Source organism: Stegodyphus dumicola, chromosome 3, assembly GCF_044657685.1.
Source record: "Stegodyphus dumicola isolate Sdum_Otavi_A_Nest chromosome 3, ASM4465768v1".
Classification (NCBI taxonomy): Eukaryota; Metazoa; Arthropoda; class Arachnida; order Araneae; family Eresidae; genus Stegodyphus; species Stegodyphus dumicola.
In genome coordinates, this window is record NC_140770.1 from 169,753,062 (window position 1) to 169,769,271 (window position 16,210).

At 34.3% G+C, this 16,210-nt stretch overlaps 1 non-coding gene across 1 annotated transcript; it reads right to left on the minus strand.

Annotated features, from left to right (window-relative positions):
• Nucleotides 1-15,883: 15,883 nt before the first annotated feature.
• On the minus strand, nucleotides 15,884-15,955 carry TRNAG-UCC (transfer RNA glycine (anticodon UCC)). Its single transcript has one exon. It is a non-coding gene; the product is annotated as a tRNA-Gly (tRNA).
• Between the last annotated feature and the right edge of the window lie 255 nt (nucleotides 15,956-16,210).

The following is a 16,210-nucleotide window of genomic DNA, read 5'->3' on the forward strand; positions in this document are numbered from 1 at the left end:
GGAAGAAAACGATGCTTAATAGTAAAGCTGAAGAGAAAAAAATGGGGTGGGGGATAGCAGGAATGAGGGCAACAGTAGACTGGTAGACTGCGAACTCATCAAGTGCATAAAAAACCTTAACCAACCGTTCTGGGCAGTCATTAAAATCTGAATCTTTTTAGATTATTCTTTATTTGTTTTCATTCAATATTAATAACATATTTTAATTGTCAATAAGCTATTGCACATAATGTATAAAATATTTCCTTTCTATTTATGTATAAATAATTTTAATAAAAATTTGCAGACATACGTCCTTAAAACTAGGCAAACAAATGATAAAGCATTTAAAATTAAATTAATTAAATATGCGATTTTAAATTGTTCTTCCTAGTAAAAAAGAATAGAAATTAAAAAGAATTTCTCTTCCTTGTAACAGCCCACCAGCGGCCGAGCGGTAAAAGTCGCTGAACACTTGTAGTTCGGTCCGAGGTTCGAGTCCCGCGAACGGGCTGGCTGCATTGGTGTTTTTGTGGTTTTCCCCATATGTAACGTGTATACTAGCCAGTTTCCCTTAGAAAGTCCTCCACGAAGGCATCCCTCCCCTTAGGCAGATAGCCCTAGTGTGCTTTTCCATAATTAAATACACCACACCACACCATCTTCCTTGTAACACATTTCTTTGCTTACTGTTTTTATATTGGTGCGAAAGGCCCAGCAGCGGTGAGACAGCTTCCACGCAAAGCAGGCTTAGGGTTGCCAGAAAGTGGCAAGGAAAGGCAGGGTTGCTAAATTTGGCTAGAAATTGTCCATTTGACGAATAAATCGGTGATATGCTATAGAGAACATCATAGAACACATTTTTAGCGTTTTTTTCGAGAATATTTTCGAAGGTAGGTTAATGCTATATATATACCCTGCCTTTATGCGGAGAAAGTAGTATATTGAATTCAGAGATTAGCTTGAGAACGATCAGCCGAATCGGGAGCTGTACTTTAGTGCTTTGCCGTGAAGCTATCTTCACTGTTGTAGCCTGAAGACTGTGTTGCTGATTGTTTCAACTTGTTTGCTTTAGTTTTTCGACGACTGTAACGTGTATTTAGAACCGTCCTGTGTAATAATATTTACTGGGGAATAATTACTTTTGATTCTTCTTCAAGTCTTACCATCAATTACTCCAAACCACGAACCCGGAAAACGCAACAATATAAATATATACAACACAAACACGTCACGTAAGGGGAGGAGGGAAAGTAACCTGCAATAAATTAAACAATTTATTCATCCATATTGTTATAATTAAGTTCCAAATTTCTTTTTGTTTTAGTTTTACACTAGTCTAATTCTAAAATCAAATGAAATTTTTCTTCAAAGGGATTATAAATAATATTGCACATAATTTTAGTTACTTTAAGAATTTATTATATATTTCATAAATCCACACATTCCATGAGTTTATTATTATTTCCAATAATTTTGCTTTCGAGAAAGCTGTTTATTTTTCATGCTTTGAGAATTGCGTCTGCATAGCGCACATATATAGATATATAATTCCTATGTAAAGCAAAGATGATACCATTTTTAATGTGAAAGGTTTTAAAACCTCAATAATTCATTTATCGGAAGCCTTTTGCTGCTGGATATTTCGTCTGAATTTACAGATATGATATAGTTTATGGGATTGTGTACATTAAAGAACTGTAATCCTCCCCATCTAGAAACTTGCAGTCGTTTGTATTAAATTTGTAAGGTTTATGTTAATTAACATTTTAATTTTATTATTTTATTTCTACTATCACATCATCTTTTTTGACAAACTATTATTAATATTGCTTACAAGTGTTTTAGAAAATATATTGTAATTAATTCATGTATTAAAATTGTTCTGAACGTGTTTTACAAAACAAAAACAGATAAAGGAAATTCTACTTGCATTTTATGGTTTTTTAAGCAATATTTCTAGCCAGGTAAGGTTTTAAACGAAGGCTTGTAATTCATGCTTATATTAACCAATTGAACAGTACTAGGTTTTTATTACATATATATATGTGTGTGTATTGAAATTCAATAATAAAATTTTTCAGAAATTTGAAATGATTTAATGACCATTCAGACAATTTACATTCTTTAAACTGCGTTTTCTCAGTTTGCATTTTTTCAATAAATCCTTTTACTTAAAGTCCTAACACTTATATTGACTAAATTATTTAATATTTTTGCTGCTTATTTAAAATTATATACTTAATAGAAACAAGGATAGTTTTTTGCAAAATAGTGAAAAGAAAAATTATTGGAAGTGCAAACGTGATTGACTCTCTAAATTTTTATATAAAAATGTGCTTTTTATTTTTTCTCAGAAACTAATTCATGAATTGCGAAATCAATCCTTAAATTATTAAGTACACTATAATAAATAAAATTTTAAAAAAGTTGGGGTAAAAACATTGAAAACTGTAGGAGAAGAAAGACATTTTAATTGTTAAATTTTTCTTCACAAAATTCAAATTAAAAAAAAATTACTAACAAAAACTTTTGTTTGCAAAATGCCTTAATAATATTCAAAAAAGTAGATGAAAGTTCTTAAATAAAAAATCATTTAATAGGTGCCGAGTCCCCTTAAGATACATTTTTCTACGGGGGGGTGGGATAGGGTTCATCGTAGAAACGTTGTAGTTCTAAAGGTTCTGTGAGCAAGCAAAGTTTGAAGACTACTGTTCTAGTAGAAGAGGACTGATATCCTTCAAAAATATATCCAGTCACGAGGAAGAACTTTTCTCTGTGCTCTAAAATGAATGTCAAGAAAGAGCTCTTAATCTGTCAATCCTTCCTGTGTTCGGGCCGGGTACGTTTTCCCGTGTTGAGTCAAATTAAGCCGCAGGCTCCATTCCTGGTGGTGTCCTTCCTCTAAAATGAATGTCAGCAGATCCCTAGGGACGCACCTAATGACTAATGCAGCCTAAAAGGGCATTCGAAGACCAGTCCAGACCAAGGAAAAAATCTCTTCGAGCGGTTCGTAAAATCTAAATCAATATTGGAAAAAATCCAAGTCGGCTGGGAAGTCTTTGAACTTTTATCAAGCATCAATTATGAATTTTAACCACATTAACAGTAATTCAAGAACTCACCTCACTGCCCCCAGCAGTTTAAACCTCGCATTTTTTAACGCCAACGGTATTCGCCACAAGAACGTTGAAGTTGCGAACTTCCTTAATCACCATAATATTGATGTGTTTCTAGTGAATGAAACTTGGCTCAGACCTAATGATAAGTTCAAGATCAATGGTTACAACGCATTCAGGACGGACAGAGACCATAACAGGGGCGGCGGTACTATGATATTAATTAAAAGGCATCTGCACGCCAACGAGTTTAATATTCCCAATAGCAGCAGCATTGAAACCACTGCGATGGTTGTGCATTCGGCGCACAAATGAGCCGATTGTCATCATCTCGGCTTGTAATCCCCCCAGAAACATTCTCACCAATAATGACTTGCAAATATTTAACAATATCACTCACCCCGTTATTATAGCAGGGGACCTGAACTCTAAACATCATAGCTGGAATTCTCGAAGAAATAACACAAATAGTAACAAATTTTATAGCTATGCTCTTACGAATGACCTACGAATTTTTGGACCAACGGAACCTACTAGGTATCATCATACAGGCAGCTCGGATGTTCTCGACATTGTTATTACAAAAAATATCCAGCATATCCCTTTCCTACAGGTGATTAATCAATTAACCTCTGGCCATCTCCCTGTTAAATTTACTTACCATGGCTTTGAGAAGACCTTGCGTCTAAAGTAAATTATAAACTGGCAGAAATTCAATAATTCTTTGGAAAAATTACATGCACACCTGGCTCTTGCCGATATTGTAGACATTGAGTGCAATATCACTAAGATCAATAGTAAAATTAAGAAAGCCCTTGATTATAAGAAAGACAAGCTCCTCGACCACATCATTGAGAAAATAAAAGACAAAAACCGCATAGCAAAAATCTGGCGAAGAACAGGCGATCCCACTGTTAAAAGAAATCTGAACAGAAAATTTAGGAACATCAAGACCCTTCTCCTAGAGTACAGATCAAATTGTTGGGACGATTTCTTAGACTCCATGGATTTCTCCCCGAATACAGTCTGGCGTATTGGAAATTCCTTAAAGAATATTAATAACAGAAATATTGGCCCTCTCCACACCAGTAGTGGAATTGCTTATTCTGAGCATGATATGGCTGAAGCCCTTGCGCAGCACCTAGAAAAGACTTTCACCAATCATGCCTCTAATAATGACAAGACAGATGAAGAAGTCGATAATTTCATTAACCACCTAGCTGACAGAAATTGTGATAATCACTTCAACCCAACTTCTCCAACAGAAATAAGTAATATAATTAGCAACTTAAAGTCCGGGAAAGCTCCCGGCTACGATAGCATTACCAATACGGTTCTCAAAGCTCTCCCAAGAACCTACATAGTCCTCATTACAAACATAGTCAATGCTTGTATGAGGCTCAATTACTTCCCGCAACAGTGGAAGCACGCGCAGATAATTACGTTTGTCAAGCCGGGGAAAAACCCAAAGGATTTAAACCCCTACCGTTCGATCAGCCTTCTCCCCAGTTTGGGAAAGGTATTTGAGCGTGTGCTCCAAAAGAGATTAACTCAACATCTAGAGGATAAGAAAATTATATGTAAAGAGCAGTTTGGTTTTAGAGCCGGTCATAGTACCGTGCACCAACTACTTAACGTTACAGAATTCATTGCAGACTCCTTCGCAAAAAAGAACACAATCGCCAGCTGTTTTCTAGATCTAGAAACAGCATTTGACAAGGTGTGGCATGAAGGTCTTCTCTACAAGCTGCACTTTGTTCATCTGCCCATCAGTTTTATTAAGCTCATGAAAAGCTATCTTAAAAACAGAACCTTTCAGGTAAAAATTAATGACTCTCTTTCTTCAAGAAAAAGAATTAAAAGCGGAGTGGCTCAAGGAAGTGTTCTGGGACCGCTTCTGTTCAATATCTACACGAATGATATGCCGGTTCCTTTGAATGCAAAAGTAGTGAAATATGCGGACGACACAGCAAATTTTAACCAAGTCGCTAAAACCTCAGCTCGCTGTAGATAAACTTGAAAGCGCAGTAAATATCATAGCACACTATTATGATTCATGGAAATTAAAAGTAAATCCCTCAAAGAGCCAAATTCTCCTTTTCAGACGTCATCGTAAGTTCACTCCTGTGAATGTAAATATAAAAATTAATGATTAAGCCCTAGCAATTGTTTCAGGTACCAAGTATCTAGGAGTGGTCTTCGACTCACAGCGGTTATTCAAAGAACACACGGCTTGCGCAAAGCCACCCCTGCTAAAATGTCTCTTTACCCTTTAATAAGAAGAAATGCTAAGTGAAATATCAGTCTCAAGAAGAAGATCTATACCAGGTGGATCTTATTAAGAGATCCACCCTACTTTATGCAGTGCCTATCTGGGCCACTGTGTACAAGACTTATAGACACAAACTACAGGTCTTTCAGAACAAAATACTCAGCAAATTGTTGACTCCCCATGGTTCGTACGTAACCTGCAGATACATAATGAACTAAAAATAAGACCCATAGCTGATCAAATTCTCACCACGAGCCACAATTTCTATGCTAAAATAGAACTTTCTCAATACGAACATATCCTTGATCTGATAAATATGATCCTACAATAGAAAATGCAGCAAAGCGCCCAAGAGGCATCTTCCATAACAGCAAATGGGGAAATGTGTATATATTGTACATAGTACTATTATCTTTATTTAATCTTCATTGTGCCATTTTACCAGAGTCTTTGAAACTTTATAGACTTATGAACATGATCCGTGTACCTGGATCTTCAAAGCACTGCTCTTATATTTGTCATTTTCGTAATCTTCTTATTGTTATATCAGAGACTTTGTAATGTTGTGGACTTATGGACATGATCCATGTACCTGGATCTTCAAAGCTCTGATTATTTATTGCTAGTGTAAAGTGTTTTTCACCATTTGCTACTTCGCTCAAATACCGCCGTCCCTATATGTACATAGTGTATAGTTTCAGTAACTCATGTGCCTCAGTGTTGTACAAGAACTTCAGTGTTCTTCTATTCTCAGACCAAGACTTCACTGAATTGTAATATCTACTATTTCAAGATGCATTGGCTGTGGACAGTTCACGGGAGGGTGACCCCCATGTGATTACCACTGTCCAATCTGTGTTTTACAGCAAGGATGAATTTGAATATTTTGTTTAGCTAATCTGTTGCACTCAATTGTGCCATTTGTCTTCATTTATATCGCGATATTAGTTTAATTATTCCAATCTGGATAATCTATTTCAAAACTTGATAATTACTAATACATCCAATATTTCTCATTGCACGCGTAAGCTGCTTTGCTCGGAGTCTGAACTTGGGTGGGTGACCACCCACGTGACAGGCTCCTGCCAATCATCTGCCTCCGCTTAGCGAATACTGTCACAGCTCGAACGGCGATTCCAGATGCTACTCCACGTACATTTCACAAAAATTGACAAGTTTCGCCTAGTTGGCGCGGCGTAAATCGCCTTAATTAAAAACTTAAATACCAACGCCTTAGGGCAATTTACCAACAGAGTCGGTTAAAGAAGCGGTTGGCTACTAATTGCCGCCTAGCCATTGACTCGATTTCGATTCCAGTCCAGACCACATTCATTAGACAGATTCACAATAATTAGACATTCATTAGACTTGGTTCACAATGGTTCAATTGTTACCTTAAAAAGGAAGTGAATTAACTCCATTCTTCTTTCCTTGAGGGCCCTTTATTCGGTGGAGACCCTAGGTAAGTGAGTCATAGTGCATCTTCCAGTTTATTCCTTTTGCACAATAAAGAAGGCCTGTGGTTTCTTCTTTCAGACACAAAACTGTACTCCACTTAGGGAGGGTTGATAACTAGTCAACACTGACGCGAGTGTCTGAATCATGTGGATTTAGCTGACAATACCGACTGTCCTTTAAGGATTTTTTTAAATGGAAAGAACCTTTCTATGATGCTAATACCCCTTACATCAGTTTCAAAATGTTTTATTATCAACCATTTCGGAACACTCAGAAATATTTGTAAATTTGTAACAATATTTGTAAACCGGCAGAAATATATCATCCAACTCTAGCATATTTTATACGAGAGCAGAAACAAGGAACAGTAGTCGAAAAAATCAGGTTTGGTTTGCTTGTTTAATTAGAGCTTAAACTCTTCCAACTTAAACCGCACATCAATACGGACAGACTTAGTACGAACCATCTAATCAATTGGTTTATGACAGGACATGGACCCTTCCCCCACGTATTTTTACGAACGAAACGTAGCTTCTTCTGAGCAATGTATATGTGGGGATGTCCTCCTAACCATTACATCTTCAATGTCCATTAACAAGAAACTATCACTTGAAATTTCCTGAGACTAACATATATCAGTGCTTGCAAATAGCATTAAAAATCAAACAACTAAGAAGAAAAATAGAACTCTCAGTCATATTCCTCGCCAGTAGAGGAGCAGAATTGTGCAATACAAGATAAGCAAATAATAACACACTGGAACTTAAAAAAAAATTAAATTACAACTGACAAAAAGACCTACCTGAAAAAAAAAAAAAAAAAAAAAAAAAAAATAATAATAATAATAATAATAATATACAGGAAAAGAAAAAGAAAAAAAGAAAAGCTCTTTGCATTTATGTATATAATCATGCTATATATATGTTTGTAAATGTATTGTTATATGTATGTCATTATGTATTAACATGTTATATATTTACCTTTATTGTTCTGTATTTACCTTTATGTTCTATATTTATCATTATGAATTCGAGTACGAAAGGCCTCATACGTCACAATTATATTGTAACCGTATGTAAAAATCGTAAATATGTCAAAATTCTTCAAAAAAAAATATTAATAATGTTCAAATAAAGATAGATAGTGCAGTTGGACAATACTCACACTATGAATGGTTAAAAAAATGGGTGTCCACTGCACTATAACCTATGTTTAATTATGGCACAGCAGAAAGCTATCTGTCTAAGGAGAGGGAAACTTTCGTGGAGGACTTTCTAAAGAAGCTGGCGTGTATATACAATACACACGGGTAAAATCACGAACCAGCTTGTTCATTTATATACAAATCCCGGACCTAACTACCAGCGTTCAGCGACTGTACCGCTCTGCCACTGGATGGGTCATAGAAAAAATTCAGGGAAATATCTGCTTTACAAAAGCCACGTTTATTTCAATGGAGACATAAAGATCAATAAGCAAAGACTTTATTAAAAAAGGTAATAATCTACATATGCATGTGTATCTGTTGATCAACCAGCAAACTTTTACATATTTTACTCAGTCCTTTCTCTTAACAAAAATATAACTTTTTACCATTAGGAAGTTGGGACTGGAATCGAACGGATGTAAGAGAACGAAATAATATTTCTCCTTCGAACATCTATGAAGGTTAGGTTAGGTTATTTAATTACGGCAAAGCCTCGAGGGCTATCTGCCTAAGGGAAGGGATGCTTTCGTGGAGGACTTTCTAAGGTAAACTGTGTCGTATACACGTTACACATGGGGAAAAGCACGAAAACACCCATGCAGCCAGACGATTCGCGGGATTCGAACCTCTGACCGAACCACCAGTGTTCAGCTACTTTACCGCTCGGCCGCTGGTGGGCCATCTATGAAAGAAACAAAGATTTGAGAATGATACGTAACTTCAGGGCACATTCAGCTTTCCCAAGAACCATTGAGTGATCATTAGGAAATAACCTCTTTCCGAGAACCTCGGGGCTGTTGTCAGAAAATAGCTGAAGCCTTTTTTTAGACGATTTTAATTGCATTTACAGAAATATTTTACATAAAACTTTTGTGTTTCAAATACCGTAATTTTCAACGTAATAAAGCGTTTTGTAGTATCGAAAGATATATTTTATCGAGAGGCCCCTTAGGGCTAAAAAATACAACAGTATTACTTCATTGTGAATTAACGCTTCATGAAGACACGCTGGCTTATTTACAAAGAAAAAGTTTAATTTTTCAAGACGCAATTATTTTACTGGAGCGTTTGCGCATCTTTCAATAAATATTTCTTTAAAGTGTGAATGCTTTTTGTTTAGCCAGGATAAATAATCCATAAATTAAGAATAACAGACACTTTGAAGAAATTTCTTTTGATATACTTTAGGTAAAAAATTGAGGTAAAGAAATCAAAAACAAAATGTTTAGGCTCATTTCGAAAAAACATTTTTATTTTTAGTTCCTTTGCTTCAATTCAATGAATTTTTAGCTTTCTAATTTCTTAATTTTACGTTTAGAAAGATTAATTAAGGATTAATTATTAATCTTTTAATAAATAATATTTAAACAATCATTAATATTTAATTTGTTCTTCATTTGCCTAAAAGGGTTATGTGTCGAAATACGATTTTGTTTTGTTTCCTGTTAAAACGATTGGTGCAGTTATTAAAAATATTATTTTTTTACTTTTCAGTCTAATTAATTTAAATAATAATAATTTAATTCATGATATATTTAATTAATTCCATTAAACATTTTTATAGAATTATATTGCATATATTTTTCACTTTTTAAATATACAGAAGATATATGATGTTCCCATGTTATGCTAAAATCATATTCGTTTAATATGCTAAAAAATGTTTGGCTTTTCCACTGGGTCATGTCTACTGATCAGCCATATTAAACTTTAAAACAGCCCATTTGGATGATTGTTAAAATCTGACCCCTTTCAGAATTTTTTAGCCCAAAGAGACTTTGTCCAGAAGGGCTATTAAATTTGTTTTTGAATTTTCCGTCGGTTCACTATAAATGTCGATTCACTTTTCAAATTGTTGCCACCAAATATTAGAGCCTCTCTCACTGTGAAAATACAACGGTATCTAGGGGCATCAAATTTTCAGTAACTCAGTCTTCCATTCGAATATGAGAATCTGGAAGCCCAAATTTGGAATTTTTTTATTATCTCATATTTTGTCAAACATTAAAGAATTTTTTATTAACAAACTCAACGATCTCAAAACGAGCAATAGCAACACTGTACCAATGAATAAATGGATAAATAAACGGGTTTTCATCCGCAGAGAACCCGTTCGCGCTTCGGGGAAGAACCCGTTTGGCATTTTTACTCGCCAAGCTCGCGGCTCATCCTTGATGTGCCGAGCCGTAAATGTGATTTTTAGTGTATGTAAATTCAAGTTAGCAGACAAAGGTAGTAAAAATTCACAGATAATAAGCATGTAAATCTAAAACTAACCGGTTAAACGTAATATACAAAAATAAATTTGTATTAAATTCAACTTAGCACAGAAAACAATATATTAAATATAATGGGAAGTAAAAATTCATTTAAAAATAAAAATTAGTATTCTTATACTTACGTTTACATTATACTTATATTTATTTTCTCTAATTCATACAGAATACTAATACTTCTATTACAAGTGTCTTTTCATTTTTAAGTACTTTGCCTGTTGATTGATGTATTTCGGTAATAGCCATGCCCATGTAATAAATTAATGAATGCATGACATTTAGTACATCCATTTTACATAGTTTTCAGTATTTTTTTTCTTTTTTCTTTTTTCTTTTTTTTTTTTTTCAAGTTACTTGCATACAGCTTAAAGCATTTTATGTTGAAACAAATACCTGTCATAATATGCTTCACAATTACTTATTTAAAATGCACATGCACATTTTTGCGGCCTACGAAAACAAATTATTTTAGGGGTTGGAAACCTCATGGTTCTGCGTGCTTACAGCTGTTAACAATTAAGAACACAACGTGAACAGCCGTGTTGCAAATTGGCATTCACCCCTCCCGCCATATTTTCTTCCTTCGATCCCGAACTGACGAGCCGAGAACCGACATCTATCGACGAAAACTTCTTTAATTATACGAAAATATTTCTATCTATTCGCTGTTAAGAAATTCAGAAAAATAATTATAAATAAGAGAAGAAGAATATAAATCTCCAAATGCGAACAACGACAACCTTCGAACAAGCGAATAGGATGAATCGGCTAGGTTACCAGGTTTGAATTATTATCTCCAAAGTTGGCGATGTTTACAATTACCGGGTTCTCTGCGGAAGTGCTTCCAAATAAACATATAAAAATCTGAAAGCTTGCAGATTTTACATTACGCCCAAAGGGGCGTTTTTTAATGCTTTGTGTGTTACCTTTAACTATTAAATATCATGTTCTTCGCACTTAAACCGTAGAATTCAGTTCAACAGCAATATTGCAAAATAATTTTAAAATGAGCCTATCTCTAGAATTTCCGATACACAGTCTCGCGCACTGAAGATAATGTTTTTTTCCCCCTCCTATACAGTGTTGCTGTTCATCGCTTTGAAATTGTTAATCAAAAATCCGTTAAAGTTTTACAAAATATGAAATCGATAATAAAACAAATTCCAAATTTGGGCTTCCGGATAGATGCCCATATTCGCAATAGGATTACGTCATTCAAAATTGGGTGGCTCTTGGTTTGGTTTGTTTAATTACAGAAAAGCGCACAAGGCTATCTGCCTTAGGGGAGGGATGCCTTCCTGGAGGACTTTCTAAGGGAAACTGGCTCGTATACACGTTATACATGGGGAAAACCACGAAAACGCCCATGCAGCCAGCCTGTTCGCGGGATTCGAACCTTGGACCGAACTACCAGTGTTCATCGACTTTACCGCTCGGTGGGCCCCCAGGTGGCTCTAGGTACCGTTATATTATCATCATGCGAGAAACTTATATACATTTATGCAGATTTTTCATTATTGAATTTATTCAAATATAATAGAGGGCGATAATATTCGGTGGCAACAGTTTGAAAAGTGAAACGGATATTCAGAGCGATTAGATGCAAAATCGCAAAACGAAAACAATAGTTCCTCAGGAAAAAAAGCTTTTCAAAAAAAAAAAAAAAAAAAAAAAAAAACTCTTTTAGTAATTTTGCTTTTGAATTAAATTTTATGGTTTAAGTGCGAAGAACATGATATTTAATAAGTAAAGGTAACACACAAACCGTTAAAAAGCGCCCCTTTGGGCGTTATATAAAATTTAAAAGCTTTCATATTTTTATTTTTTTAATCATTTGGTTTTAAATTATACTAAAAATTAAGTAATATTTGCACTAAAGCCATTGGTATATTGTTTCGGAAACGATGAAACATTACCATTTTTCATGTGCTACTCTTCTAGGAATATTTTCGTCCTTGAAGGTGTGCAGCAAATAGTAACTCAATAAACAACATGCAGTATGAGTAATCTCAGTCAATACATTCCACACAAAAGCTGTTTCCAGAAAAACTTTACAATGCACCAGATTTGATGACTCATAACATGTAATCAAATACAAACGGTGTGTTTAGACGCTGCCAAGGAACAATATATTGACTGATGAGTCCTCTTTGTCCACAACTCAGATGACACTGTTCGCACTTTTAAGAGAGGGATCTTAAAGACTTTTAAAGGGATAGACCTTCAAAGGGTAAAGGGCAAACGGCTGAGTAAAATTAACAAAATATACTGGTTGTCATTATTCCTGTTCTGGTTGACTTTATACATGAGTCAGAGGTCATTTTTATTGCTTCCGCAGCTTTGCGAGAAGTGGCACCGGAAGGCTTGGACTCGAGGTCGAACCTCCATCGAAACATCGAAGGTCTGAATAACTGTTGATGACAAGGTATTAGTGAGAATTAAGGGAAGTACAAGGGCATTGTGGCAAGCATAAAATTTAAGAGGTGGGTAACATAAATTTTAACAGGTGGGTGACATAAAATTTAAACAACGGTAATGATATGAGGTAACGGCTAAAAGATTTTTCAGTACAAATCAAAGCACATAGTTACACAAGCAAGAGAAACAGTTTGAGGCAATATTAACAATACATTAATACAGAAGTAATTAAAGATCTTACAAAATTTGTATGGTGCAGGAAACAAAACAAAAACGTATTGAAAAAATTGTGTGGCAAGAAAATAATGACACAAAAAGAAAATGTGAAAGGTTTCAGATTTTAAATTAGGTACAAAGGCTCATTTTTTTAACATTTTGTGTGTTACTTTTATTTATTAAACACCATGTTCTTCGCACTTAAACCAAAAAATACAGTTCAAGAACAATATCGTAAAATAATTTTAAATTGAGCATATCTTTAGAATTTCCGATACACAGTCTCGCGCGCTGGAGATAAAAAAATGTTTTTCCTGTTCAATGTTGCCATTGCTCACGTTGAAATCCTGGAGTTTGCTACTTAGATATTCATTAAAGTTTTAAAAAATATGAAATCGATAATAAAACTAATTTCAAATTTGGACTTCTAGATCAGTGCTCCGCAACCGGTGTGCCGCGGCACACTGGTGTGCCATGAGTAGGATATAGGTGTGCCGCAATCAAATACATGTATTTGACATTTTGCAATTTTTTATCATGTATTTAATACACAATGACAATTTATAATATTGTCTATTTTAAATGTTTTTATATATTTCACTGTTGTGTGGTTGTGTATGTGATTGTAAGTGTGTCAGCATTTGAATTTTTTTGGCACTTCTTTGATAACTCGGAACTCTTTGGTGTGCCTCGAAATTCCAGAAAGATTTTTTGTGCGTCGCAGGTGAGAAAAGGTTGCGGAGCACTGTTCTAGATGTCCATATTAGTAGGATCACGTCATTCAAAACTGGATTGCTCTAGGTACCGTTGTTTTATCCCGATGCTAAAAACGTACATATAGTTATGCAAATTCTTCATTATTTAACTTTTAAAATATAATACAGGGCGATAATATTCGGTGGCAACAGTTTTAAAAGTGAAACGGACATTCAGAGTGATTCGAGGCCAAATCGCAAAACGAAAACAATAGTCCCTCAGGGACAAAAGCCCTTTTGGACTAAAATCAGTTAAGAGATAATTGAAAATAAGAAATCTCAAAGCCTTCAAATTTTATATTACGTTTAAAGGGGCGTTTTTTTTAAGGTTTTGTGTATTATTTTTATTTATTAAATATCATGTTCTTCGCACTTAAACCATAAAATTCAATTCAACAGCAATATCACAAAATATAATTTAAAAAGAGGATATTTTTAGAAATTCCGATGCACAGTCTCGTGCGCTGGAGATATAAGTGTTATTTTTCCAGCCGTACAGTGTTGTCATTGCTCGCTTTGAAATTGTTGTGTTTCTTAATCAAAAACTCATAAATGCTTTACAAAATATGAAATAGATATAAAACAAGTTCCATATTTGGGCTTCCAGATGCCCATATTCCAGATGCCCATAAATTAGCTCTTTGGTCGGTGTTAGACACATTTCAGTTAAGCTCGGCTTTCCTGTGTACAGCCCATTTAGCGTTTAGTTAAACGAAGGAGACAGTCGTTAGCTGTCTTAATTTAATATGCATTTTACATTCTTATTTTCTGTTAATTTAGTTAGCCGCAAGAGGTGGTGAATTGTGATCCACAGCTGCGTGTATCGGTTTATTTTAGTTCGAATAAAAAAGGTTATTTAAACCTTTCTTCTGCAGTATGTATTCTTCAAAGACATAGCGAACATCTGCTACTTCGCAAACGAAACGTAGAGAACACGTTGTATGCAACCAGAAATAACCACGGCCAACTGGAAGACAAAATTCACGAAGGTCACGAAATAACACGGATACGCTATAACTGGCGTCCAACGTGGGGCAGATCATTGCACCACGAAAGCGTGACCACGAAGGCGAGAGAAATACCTTATGTCGAATTTTTATTTTGACTCGTGAACTCCGGGATTTGAATCTCGGACAGTTTTCAGATCACTGACGTAGGGGATACAAGGCAGTCATTAAGAGAATGCAACTTATATACGCGATTGCAATAAACTCCTATATTATCCAGCTACTGTAGAAAGTTTGCGTTTTAATTCCCTTATTGAAAATGGTTTTTCCTACCCGGATTCTGAAATTTGTGTTTGACAGAAAAATTTTTGTCGGATTTTTATTAATGGCATTGAGTACCCAAAGTTATGTCACCATATTCGTCAAATGCAAACAATTTGACGCTTGTTATAACGGCTCTTCGCACGCTATAGCAAAAGAGAATTCTAAGAAATTCTCAGTTTCACAAAAATAGATTTAATACCCTTCGATCATTCTTTGTACTAATTAGTTAACAGAACAGTCATTGTAGTGAGGATCGATTGTATGTTACTTTGAAATAATTTGTTACCTGTTGTAAATTACATTTAAAAATAAATAATTATTTCGAATGGTAAAAGAGTAATATTAATCAAATAAAATAATCTAGCATTAAAAAGAAGACAAATTAAAAAAAAAATAATAATGAATATATTATAGTGAGGATCAACTGTAAGTTATTTTGAAACAATTTGTTATTTAGTGTAAATTAAATTTAAATAATAAACAATTACTTCGAATTGTAAAGGAGCAATATTAATATATAATATTCTGACTATAATTAAGAAACTTACGAAATCAAACAAAATAATGTAGAATTTAAAAAAAAAAAAAAAAAAAGAGGCCTAAAATAAATAATTTCTTCGAATGGTAAAGAAGCAATATTAACCAAATAAAATAACGTATCACTATTTAAAAAAAAAAAAGAAAAGAAAAAAGAAAGAAGGCAAACTAAAGAATATAATGAATAATCATTGTAATGAGGATCGACTGTATGTTACTTTGTTACAATTTGTTATTTATTGTAAATTAAATTTAAAAAAATAAACAGTTACTTCGGATATAATAGCGCAATATGCATTTCAAATTTTTTGACTGCAATTAAAAACTATGATATCAAACAAAATAATGAAACATTTGATGGAAAAAAAAAACTACTGCGTCGGCCGGGAGTCGAACCCGGGTCAACTGCTTGGAAGGCAGCTATGCTAACCGTTATACCACCGACGCTTCGGCCATACGTAACGAAATTTGAATTATAAGAACTTATTTCATTTTTTTTTGACCTTGTATTCTTATTGTTAAACTTTAAATATTCTTCAGTTTTAACCCAAGAACAGATGTCTATTACATTAATAAGATACGTATACTTCAAAACATATTGTGCAGGAAATAAGCAAAGAGCCAGCAATTAAATCTTTATTTTCTATGCCCTTTTTCTGACAGATGGCGCCACCTCACCAAAACTGGAAATTTCAACTGCAA